The following is a 12,371-nucleotide window of genomic DNA, read 5'->3' on the forward strand; positions in this document are numbered from 1 at the left end:
TGCCTCCAAGAAGTAAAGCAGTGAAACTAGGTCCATGAACTGTTCACACATTCTCATAGTGTCTTCATTTATTGAATGCCCCCTTAAATTATTGAATGTTCCCTGAACTTACTAAGTTCCTGTCCTGCTCTTCCCAGCACCCACTAACCATGCCCAATTTTCCAGTGTTTCATTTCCCCACACACTCCACGGCTCCTAGCAGACATGTCCAGCCTTACACTGCTGAATCGGGCGGTTAAGACTTGGTGAAGTTCCCTGTTTCCATCACTAACAGGTACATGAAAAAACTGCTCCATCAGGTCTGCAGCCCTGCTGATAGTTACCCTGCTCTGACCCCAGCTAAACAGAGCAGATACCTATGGTGTGATGCTGTTGCATGAAAAATGAGGTCATCTTTCATTCTAGGCATGTCTTTCATCAGAGGAGGAAGTTCTGCTCTGTCTGGCACTGGAGAGGCCTTGATTAAGCTACTGGTTACTTTCCTGACTGCAGTCATGGAAACAGGAGTGACTTTTGTGTTTTTTTTCAGCCATGGCCTCTGCTATCTTCAGCTTCCTACCCATCATGCGACCCTGTCCTACACCTGGACATGCTGCATCATAGCAGGGGAGGTTACTGGGCACATGTGAGGGCCAAAGCAGGGTAAAAGCTGAGGACTGAGGACAGTGGCTGAAGAGGGAGGGACTTAAAGAAAGCAGAAAGTAAAACGTACATAGGAAGTGTACAGAGAACTACATAAAGGAAGGTAATTGCAGGGCCAAGAACCTCTGTGGATCTGTAAGAACCAAATTGCTGCCTACTGGGATGTCATCATCCGGGTATCTACTGCAGAGAAAATACCCTGCAGAACTCAAAGGCTTGGGAGATACTGTAATTAAGACTGATGTGTGGCTGTGATTTATCTTTCCTTGTGAGTATGGTACTGTACCACTCTTTGTGAGTATATTTTTTATCTGTATGACGATATGCAATTTTACCCTCACGGTGTCATCTGGGGAAAAGCCTGCATTTGTCCTGAAAATGGATGAACCTGTGTAGTAAGGATTACTTTCTTTGGGATTGTGAGTGTTGATGCAGGTAGTGGAAGCAACAATAGAGATTAAGCTTTGCCTCAATGTTAAAATTGTTAAAAGCTGCTCCAGAGACCTGGATTCTAATGAACGCGACTTTTCCCATGAAGGAGATCCTGGAAAATGTAAAAACTAAGGTTGCAAAGAAGTTCCTGAGTTTGAAAGACAAAAATGTCTGTAAGAAACAGTAAGCGTGTGGACAGTAAATAAATGTATAGCCCAGCATATGGAATACGTATGATGACAGAAAATCCTAAACAGCTATTTACTGCATGAGACCTGCCCATCCTTCCTACTGAGTGAAGAATTGTGCAGCAATAATGTTCACATAACAAAAGACTGTGTTGTTATACATACATGCAAGGCACAGAACTGAAATTGCACAAAACCCCACTTTCCTATTTATTCACCTTAAAGAACCCAATTTCCAAAATTTTTGAGCTTGACTTCATGAGCATCTAGGGAAATGTTGAGAAGGGAGGAATGGGATTATGTGCTAGTGATCACACATCTGGAACACAACTTGCATGAGAGCAAATGGACATCTGGAGGGAGTATTGAGAGTGGTGGGATACATGCTTCCTGCTGTCACTGAAAGTGTGGCATCCCATCATCCAGGTATTAAAGAAGACTTAAAACACCGTGGGCCCCAGTATTGACCCCTACCAGACACTGCTAATGACTGGCCTCCACCTGGACTTTGTGTTGTTGATGAGAACCTTCTGGGACTCACAATTCAGCTGGTTTTCAATCCACTTCACTGTCCGCTTAGCATAGTCCACACTTCATTGCTTTGTCTGTGAGGACATTACAGGAGATGCTGTCAAAAGCCTTACTGAAGTCAAGATAAACGTCATCCATTGCTCTCTCCTCATCCACTAAACCAGTCAGTCTCATTGTAGAAGGCTATCGGTTTGGTTATGCACATCTTTGTCTTCATAAATTCAAGCTGACTACTCCCAGTCACCTTCCTGTCTGTTATGTGCTTGGAAATGGTTTCCAGGATAGTTTGTTCCTTCTCAGGGGTTGAGATGAGGCTGAAGATCTGTAGCTCCCCAATCTTCCCTCTTGCCCTTCTTGAAGATAGGATTGACATTTGCTTTGTTCTAGCTGTCAGGAACCTCTCCCAGCTGTATCAAGAGTGGCCCCACAGTGACATTGGCCAGCCCCCTCAGCACTTGTGGGTACCTCCTGCCAGGTCCTATGAAATTCTGTACATCCTGTTTGTTTAAATGTTCCCCAGCTTGATCCTCCTCTACTTAGGGTAAATTCCCCCTTCTCCAGACCTTCTCACCAGTCTCTCAGGAACCTGAGATTACTGAAGGCAAAGCAGTAAAGACTGAGGCAAGGAAGGCATTCTGTACATCAGCAATTTCCATGTCCTTTGTCAACAAGTCTCTTTCCCCATTCAGCAGTGGGCCCACATTTTCCTTCATCTTCCTCTTGCTGTCGATATACCTAGAGAAACTCCTCTTTCTGCCTTTCATATCCCTCACCACACTCAACTTCAGGTGGGCTTTGACTTTCCTAACACCATCCATACATACTTGAACAGCATGTCCTTATTATTGCTGGGTCACTTGTCCTCTTGCATTCTTCCTTCTTATGTCTGAGTTTTAAAGACAGCTTGTTTCTTTGCCTTGATTCTCAAGTAGTTTAATAGCTCTGGTCAAAAATATCGGGCTGAGGACATCGTCTTGGTGAAATACCAGACCAAATTATGTAGTGTCTAGAAGGCGACAGATGATTGAGAAACTGTGTCTCAGAATGAGAAATGTTGAATACCATTAAGTATAGGCATGCCTACCCTCCCAAATAATACATAGGCATCCCTTCTAGAGAGCAATTTGAGAATAAACATGATGGAGCTGCAGTAAAGGAATAGCAGAATCTGCTTTTGTGCAGGGGGCTAGATATTTGGGACATTACTGGAAATAATCTAATACGATTTCACAACCTTTGAACACAGTGTATGTCCTTAGACCCTTTTGTCCTTAGTTGGAACTCAGAGTTACAAACAAACATCTGACTAACCATTTAAGAAAAATGAACCCTTGAAAATGAAGTAAATGCCTAAAACTTGGGAAAATTCATTAAACACATTTACACTTACAAAATTTACAGGGATTGTGATATTTTCTAGGAGAGAAACCCTGTTTAATAAAAAACCAAACAAACAGCGAAATGAAACTAAACAAACTAAACTGACTTCCTTGTTCTGTAATTATTACTAAGAAGGTGATGTGAGAATTTAGGGGTGAAATGACTCCTATCAGCAGCATGTGATCTAATTACTGTATTTACTGACCAGTTTCTGGAAACATTTTAGGACTATCATCCCTTAATTTTTTCAAAGTCAAAGTCATCAATCTTGAAATGTCACTTTGCCTTAAAAAATAATTAGACATGGGCACAACCTTTTCTGCCCCATCCGTCCTATTTCAATGGTTTCAGGGAAACCAGCAGACCACCTATTTAGAGCATGGGCATACAGTAACACAGCATCATTTGGTAGCATCTCCTCATTATACCTGTGTAATCCTAGTTATTAAAAGAACTGCATGGCACACAAATGATTGCTTGGTTCATGTGAGTTTATTTTTCAGGGTTGATGACATTTTTTTGTAACTGTTGACAAGGTCATCACGGTCTGTTAATATTCTGTAAGAATTTCATTTTTTCACATGTAGTCATGTATTTATGTTAAAAACCCTCTTATATATGTCTACAAACTTGTTCATGTCTTACATTTCTATACTTCATTACCTACGTACATTGGTAAACATACAATTTTGATTTACAACAAATGATACTTAAGAAAATACAACAGAAGTCATGCATGCATTATAAATTCTGTATGTCAGCACGGTTCTGCTTTAGGGAGGATTTTAGTGAGGAACGTCGAGTCTGACTATCTGCTTAAGGAGGTGGAAGGGTGCTACAGCCCTATCATGTAAAGACAGAAACATATACTTGACCTTGTGCAGGCTAGTTATCACGAGGTGACTTTAAGTGTCTGTGTATTGCAGGATCAGGGGATAGGCTACTTGGAGACTGTTGGTCCTCCTTGTTGAAAAGTTCTGCCTTTCCTTTGTGGGATTACAGCACATTTGGCAGTTCTAACCCTCCAAGAGCATGACCCAGTGCAAGGGGTTTCTCTAGGAGGAAGAAGAGACATGAGGTCTGTTCCTCTATCATTGGTTCTGATCCCTTTTGTCAATTCAGGCCAACTTTACGTGAAGAGTTAGTATCCACAGTAGCCTCCTGCAACTTGTCCTCACACAGCGATCAATTGAAACCTTGTTCATCTTGATCAAGTGCTATTTAAAACACAAAGCAACCTAAAATAAAGCTGCCCTCACGTCATCTAACCTTCTTAAGTCTGCTACTCAGAACTTCAGTTCTTTCAGCCCTAGTATAACTAAACCAATTGACTTCTAAAAGACCGCACAATCCCCTTGTAATAATCAAGCCTAAACAACTGTTTGCAAAGAGACTCTGCAGCCAAAAGGGATTGTTTTGTCTCAACTCCAGGTCTCTGGAGCTATCCATGCAGGCCCTGAACTAACTGCCCTCCTAACTACAAGAGAAGAACTGGCTTCAGAAGGTTATTAATATCAGATATATAAGATCGACAATATATTTTGTTCGGTTTTGTACATTTTTAAGTTTCGTTTTAAAGAGCAAGTTATTTTAGAGACTTTTGGGGGTGAGAGTCAGTGCCAGGGCATTCTGATAGGAATCTGTTGCAATTTCATCTTTTGGAGTTTCCTCCAGTTTTCCTCACTGGAGCAAGGGCTGCAATTCAGGTCTCTGGATCAATCACTTGAAATCATTTGCTGAGGAGCTGCTCTGAGTGGTGTGGCTGGAACAGCGCCATTGGAGGGTGCCCACAGCTCTGCACTCTCCTACACAGAGATGTATCTTCAAACCCATTTTCCAAAGCAGGCAGAAGCAAATTTGAACCCAGGCCTTCAATATCACTCATTGTGGGCAAAAAAGGGCAGAAAATTACAACTTCTGCTCAGTAAGTAACTTGCTGTGAAGAACTGGAGTAAGAACCCCTCTGAGGCTTCCTGCTCAATTCAGGATTGTTTCCTTTTTTGAGTGTGGAAGGCCAGCTTTTAATCTTGTGTGTCTATTTCTCTCCAAGCACAGGGCAGGAAGACCTTGGGTGTTTGATTCAGACCCGTAGGTTTCCTTAGGCAGCACAGGAATGGCTGCTGGGCACACAGCTACATGGCATGAGCCTGTGCTGGGGATGAGGTTAGGGGGGTGGCAGAGGAAGAGCATTGACAGCTGAGTGGCTTGGAGAGTCTTCCCCATGTCAGAGGTTACAAAACAAGCACCATAGTCCTCAGTTTGTACACCCGATGTCAATCCAACTTGAAATTACCTCCTATTAGAGGAGACAGGAGCAGGACTACTTTATTGGGGTGCTGTCTCTTCTGTAACAGCAGATTTCCATCTCAGTGTACACAAGGTCTCCTTTATCCTTCTTTAACTAGTGGGCTTGTTGTAGGAAAGTTATACTAGTGGAATGTCTTAATTCAATCCAGGTTTGTTAGGTTTCTTTTCCACATTCATCCAGATCTGATAAATCGCGTGGTGTATTTACTTTTTTTGAATGCTTGTCTAAAAAGTATGTGCACTGAGGCTATTTCTCATAACGTGCTGACTTTTGGAACCAACTCTTTATTTACAGGCTTTGGCAAAATGGTTAGATTTATTATTTATTAACCAGAAAACTAACAGCCCTTTCTTTTAGAAAGGTACAGAGTTGCACACAGTATACTGTGCAACCGAAATTACAAGTCTGATTCTGGATTTTTTCATAATTCCTATAATCTCTGGTTTGATGGGTAAAGCCACTATCATTTTTGGAGATAGAAATCTTTTTCTCCTTCCCTTTCACTTTCAAAACTTCCCTAACCTTTCGTGTACTCTTGTTGCATCAAGAATTTTTGTAAATTTTGCTTTGAGACCATAGCTGGATTTTTCTGTGCTTTCTGAAGAGGCTTTTCTTTACTGTGCTTTTAAAAATCATAGAATAGTTAGGGTTGGAAAGGACCTCAAGATCATCAAGTTCCAACCCCCCTGCCATGGGCAGGGACACCTCACACTAAACCATCCCACACAAGGCTTCGTCCAACCTGGCCTTGAACACTGCCAGGGATGGAGCACTCACAACCTCCCTGGGCAACCCATTCCAGTGCCTCACCACCCTCACAGGAAAGAACTTTCTCCTTATATCCAATCTAAACTTTCCCTGTTTATGTTTTAACCCGTTACCCCTTGTCCTGTCACCACAGTCCCTGATGAATCATCTTACATAGATCTACTTTCTCCTCGTATAGTGGGTTCTATAAGTAGGGCTATGTTCATCCTTATCTTCCTGCTTAGTATGCCTGGATATAACATCAGTTAGCATTTTAATTTGATTTGAACTGTTTTATCACTACAGCTTTTGCATGAATATGTCTTTACTTCTCCAATACCTGGCAGCTTGTGCAAAATCTCACATTTCATCATCACAGAAATATAATTGCAAGACACGCATTTTGGAGGCATCAGAAATTTTTACAATAAATAGTAATACTTTCAAATAATGCTTGAATATTATGTAGGCATATAAAGGTTTCAGAAATCCACACTATTTAGACTACAGTGGAAACCAAGCTAGCAAGAGCTCAAAGTTTCCACATGTAGTCAGAACTATCCCTGTGGGACTATCATCTTCTGCATTCCCTATCAGAAGCTGGGTGCTAACAGAGCATGATGCTGATGAATACATTCTGACTTCTGGCCTTCTATTTTGTCCAGACCTGTTTACATTAGGTACCTTTTGGAGACATAAGAAAGTGTGGTACTGGAAGAGCAATCCAACATCGCCCCAACATCATCCGTAGATGATTCAGGCTTGAGCGCTGACCCTAGGAGCCTCTGCCTTTAGGCTGTAGTAGCATGCACAACTTGAGCGGGCAGAAGCTGCCGCCACGGCCATCAGAAGAAGCAGTCCTGCCTTTCACTTATCATTCATTCCTGTCCCTGTGCTACCCTCCCTTTGCTTGTGGCTGGGGAGCTGATCTGAGTTAGAGCCAGCTATTATTTGGGCTGGGTTAGTCTTAGCTTGTATCGGTTCCTGATCTGTTTCGCTGCAGGGCTGCATAAGATGGTTTAGTGCCAACACAAAATTGGGGACAGCATGGAGGCAGGGATGACCCAGGTGCCTGGAAAAAAAGGGAGCCGAGACCCCACCATCTTAACGAGTTCATGAAACTTCCGCCTTTTTCTCAGTTGTGCTTTATAATCCAGTTAATGAGGTCAGTTGAAGTATTGCTGTTTGTCGTGTTTCAGTTGTTCCTCATCCACCTCTGCAGAACAGGTGATCTACACCGCTTCACATTCCTCTGGGCTTTTCTGACCACCCCTGCTTTCCAAGGTGGGATGCTGGGAGCACCGAGTTCAGTGAAGTGGCTGTCAGAGCCGCCTATGTCCCAGGCAGGACTGTGAAGTCTGGTGGTCAAAAAGGAAACTGCAACCAACAAGAACTCACCTTCTACCGCTGAGACCTTCAGGGGGCAGCTTTGGCTTTACAGTTTCTGTTCCATTTGCACAACAGCCCCGCACAGGTTTCCTCTTGGCTGAACTGCAGCTGGGCAACTGCTTAACACTGCATGTCCCTAAAAGCAGTCTCTACTATGCCGACTGTAGAAGGGATCTTCACAGGGCTGATGCTTTCTCTTGTTGCTGTGGTTCTGGGCTGCGTTTGGTTTGTTGGAGTGCAGCTGCAGATCCAAGTTTCGTCAGACCTTGCAGTACAAGCTGATATAGTAGAGACCAGCTGGCATTGTTTCACCCTCTAGGACTCTTCCGCATAAAATGCAAGTAGGGGTGATACCATCTGCCCCCAAACTCAAGGGAAGAACCAGCTGCAAATGCAGCTGGGACAAACAGCGACAGGAGCAGCTGTTGTTCAACCTCTTAATCTCAGTTTTAATGCACATCTACATGTGACATGGTCCTATTTGCCTACTTTTCTTATTATTTACTTAGGTTGTCTTTTCTCAGAACCTCCTCCCACCAAACCATGGTATTTCCTTCCACCACTTCATTGCGGTTGACTTTGCTCTGATCTCACCAGCCTTTGCCTCTTTAAAATAATCTTTTTATCAACTAGTTTCATTACACTCCATGGGTACCATTGCAAGGACAAGGATTATAAATATTAGAATAGTTGGCTGTTGAGGTGAGTGATAGTGGTGAGATGGGAGGGACTCTGAGTAATATCTCAAAGGTTAGCAAATCTTTCTGCCTTCCTCTAGAGAACTTCCATATGCAAAAGGGGTGTGTTATGGATACAGCTGTCAAAGTCTTAGGAAATGATGAAGCTTGTGGAATGGCAAGTTGTGAGATTAGGCATTAATGTAAATTGCTCTGTACTTCTAGTAGGGAATAGTGTCTGTTGTGATGCAGTCCTTGCGCAAAAGGAAAATCCCTTGTCAGGTTTTCAGGTCCCTATGTGTCCCCAGGTTTCAGCACAATATGGTCATGCATAAGGATTTTAGGATTCAATTCCTCAAACGATTAGTCTCACTATGAACCTTTAAAAAAAAATTAATAGATTCAAGTCCATGGAAATCCTCACTAGCCAGGCATCAATATTCTGAGACTACAGAGAGTAGTGGTCAAAAGAATCAGGTATTTGTAAAGCATATTATTATTTATCAAGGTGAACTTAAGGGAAATGCTTCTCTGATTCTAGCTCTTTTTTCTTTATTTTTTTTTTTAATTGTTTTATTCTTATAATCATAACAAAGACAATTCATGACTCAGATTTAAATTCTAAACTTAGAAGATAGAGGCTCATATTCTGTTTTTCATAAACAAGCTAGCATTTTGATTTCAGAAAATGTACGATGTGAGTTAGCTGCATTGGGGTATAATTGCGTTCTTGTTTTGGTCCTCAATTCATTTTTATGTCTGACTCATCTGGGAAGATCCTGCCTTTCTGGGAAAGAGATGGCAGCAAATCAGTTGGGAAACCGCAGATTTCTTCAGATCTCGCATTCATCTGATTTCACAGTATGCCATTTCTAAGCTTGTGTCTTCAGTGTTGTATCAAATGTTATGTCTCTTTGCATTCCAGGAAACACCATGGGTAAATATGCAATCTCTCTGAGATACAAGAAATCTCATTTTTGAGGTAAAGGGCAGCAAATACAACAGGATAAATGCATACTCCTGGTTTACCCAATGGGGCAGCATTACTGAAATATAGAAAAAAGCTGAGGAAAGTTATAAAATGTGCTGCCTAAAGATTTTTTTCTTGATCTAAAGACTGCCAGAAGCCTCTGAAAGGGTGCCATGTTGCAGAACAAAGAGCCAAGCATCGTGTGTATGTACTTGACAGGTTCACATACTGCTGATGGAGGATACTGGTGTTTTCTTAGCAGAGAGTTGTAGAAGCAGGGAAGGCTGCTGGGACATGTGGTGTTAGGCAGGTCAGTCTTCTGCTTGAAGCTGAACTATTGCCTGACAAGATCAAGTCTGATGTGACCTTGAAATGGAAGTGTCATGAGAGACAGCAAGAACAACCTCCTGATTATCAGTTCCCCCAAAACAACTGTGGATAACATAAAACAAACAAAAAGATACATACCCAAGACTTCTCAGTTGTTGCTCAGAATCCCTTTCCACTCACTGATGGTTTGCAATTGTTTTAAATTATTGGGTACTTAGGGAAGCAAGGATTGCTCTGAGAAAATACTTACAAACCTAGTAAGTAACTGCAGTCGAGCCTTTTTAATAGCTGGGTTTCCTTGGTGGTGCCTATGTAGGCTGATTGTGATTTAAGGTTAAAAAAAAGTTGGCTATGCTCTTACAAGTATGAGGTCAGTGAGTAATTTGGTGAATAGCGATTTCACAGGAGTGGCAGCAGACTGTGTTAATAAAGTCAATGCTCAGCAATACAGCTTTCTTCTGTCTGCCATTGAGGTGCTCTGTCTAAAGCGGGGCTGCCTGTTTAAAGAGCACCTTCTTGTGCTAATTGACATTATAACCACAACTGTTCACACCCCAGCACCTAAAGATAGTCTCCAACAACGTTAAAACGAAGTTACCCTTTTTAGAGAGTTCAGTGGTTGCATCAAACCAATGTACTACCATTACTGGTTTAAACTGGAATGAAAAAAAATAAAAGGAATAGCAGAAGTAACAGTGCTGCCAGGCTAAGGAACAAAAACCGTCTTCTGTTTCTGAGTTTCGGTATTTCCTCATCTTTTGTTTCAACAAGACTCATTTTAGCTACAGATGATGCATATCTTGAGATCTTTTGGCACCGTGTGTGCAATGTTAACCATCTGAGCAGGGTACATTTAGAAAGCAAGGGCTGGAAGGTGTTGCAAAGGGAGGTGGTTCTTGTTTTTCTTCTTCTTGTTCTTGTTATTTTCCCTTCCCTCCCCTCCCCTCTCCCTTCCCTCCCTTCCTCTTCCCTTCCCTTCCCTTCGCTTCCCTCCCCTTCCCTTTCCCTGAATGGTTGGCTGGAGGTGGGCCCAAAGAAGGTAGAAGAAGGTGTGTACGGAGACTAATTCAGTGTTCTATTCTCATAAACTGTTCTGACAAGTAACTCTTTCCTCTAATTTTTGTCTAACATATTTTTTCAGAGGAAGAGCTTAATTTTTGTGTGCTACCAAATCATGTGGTGTTGCACCTTAGTTCCTCTAGGCCTGAATGTTCAAAATGGCCCAATTTGTGCCTTTTTCTGTAACAAAGAGGGAAATAAGCAAAGAAACCTAGAAGCAGAATCTCAGATGATGCTATCTGTCCAGACATTTATGTGTAACTAAAAATTTAAAAAGCATCAGGGAACACTTCTGGACCTGGATTTTATATTTTATTTTTTAATCTTTTAAATTATTAGAGCCATTGCTGGCATGGTTTTGGTCCAGACAAACTGCCATTCTCCCAGGCCAGTTCTGGACATAGTTCAGGAGTCACTGCTGGCCCAAGATCATTCCTGATAAACCACTTGGAATGTGGCCACCCTGTTTTAGATGATTTTATGGGCTCCATAATTTCACTGATATATCCTACTAGCTCACCCAATGACTTGGTTTTTATTAGAATACTAAACTGCAGTTCCTGGAAAGAAATTAAAACTTGATTTTGATACCAAAAGAGATGGAACATTCTGCACTTTTTATGTGAATGTATTCCTCCTAATCATTTGAGCTTCCTGTGTGTTTCAAAGTACATGGCTCCAATTTCCAGTCACTGATTGTTACTTTACTTTTCTTCTGTTGGCCTATGATCATTCAGTGCTTCCTGCTTCAGAAGATACTTATATGCTGTAAGCAATCTGATTTTTATAGCAGATTGTGTTTTTCAGGTCTTTGTCCCTAAGGCATTTTCTACAGCTCTGTAATAAATACTGCTGCTCTCTTCTGTATCAACAGCCATATTCAACATTCTTTTCAGTATGGATAGCTAATGCAGTTATATTCTAGTCTTAGTTCTCAGCTCCTTCCTCCTTACTACTTCTCTCTGCACTATTTTCCAAGCCATGCTGATGCTGAGCATTGTACTTGGAGAGTTTGTTCAGCTTGGCTCCTTCAGTTCCTCACAGAGTCACTGCTGTCCAGCTCCTGATGCTGCAGGCAGAGCCTTGGTTTTCTTCTGCAGTTGTATGGTTGGCTACAGTTTGTTTGTAAAGGTGCTAGTCATCCCAGAATGACTCAGATCACTCTGTACAAGTGCCCTGTCCACTCAAGTAACTCTAATAATGCAAATCCGTGTTGTCCACAGATGTTTCGGGAAGTGATACTTACAGCCTTGAAACAATCCTCATCAAAATCTTTTATAAGGGATCCATCTAATTCTAAAAAACAATGTACTAGAGAGAAAAACAGACCAACAACAATTTAACCGAAGGGGCAGTTGATGAACATGACTGGTTGTAAATCTGGGGTAAAGTCTGACTGCAATTCTGGAGTAAAGTAGGAGTTAAAACTTTCACCTTCATCTGTTGTGGCACATTACAGAACCAAGCCCTTCATGAAGCTAAAACTTCTCAAGTTTCCTTAGGCCGAAGACATACACATAGTTTACAGAGTCATAATAAACTATTAGCTTTTAAAATAAGCAAACAGCTTTTAAAATGTGCCTAATCCATTTCTATTTGTTATTAGCCCATCTGGTCAGTTACGTGCTTCACAGCATGCCTGCTAATAATCTAAAACTTTCTACTGTTATAGTCCTGACCATGTATAATATAATGTTCACTTCCACCTATTTACAGTA

Source organism: Lathamus discolor, chromosome 2 (assembly GCF_037157495.1).
Source record: "Lathamus discolor isolate bLatDis1 chromosome 2, bLatDis1.hap1, whole genome shotgun sequence".
Lineage (NCBI taxonomy): Eukaryota > Metazoa > Chordata > Aves > Psittaciformes > Psittacidae > Lathamus > Lathamus discolor.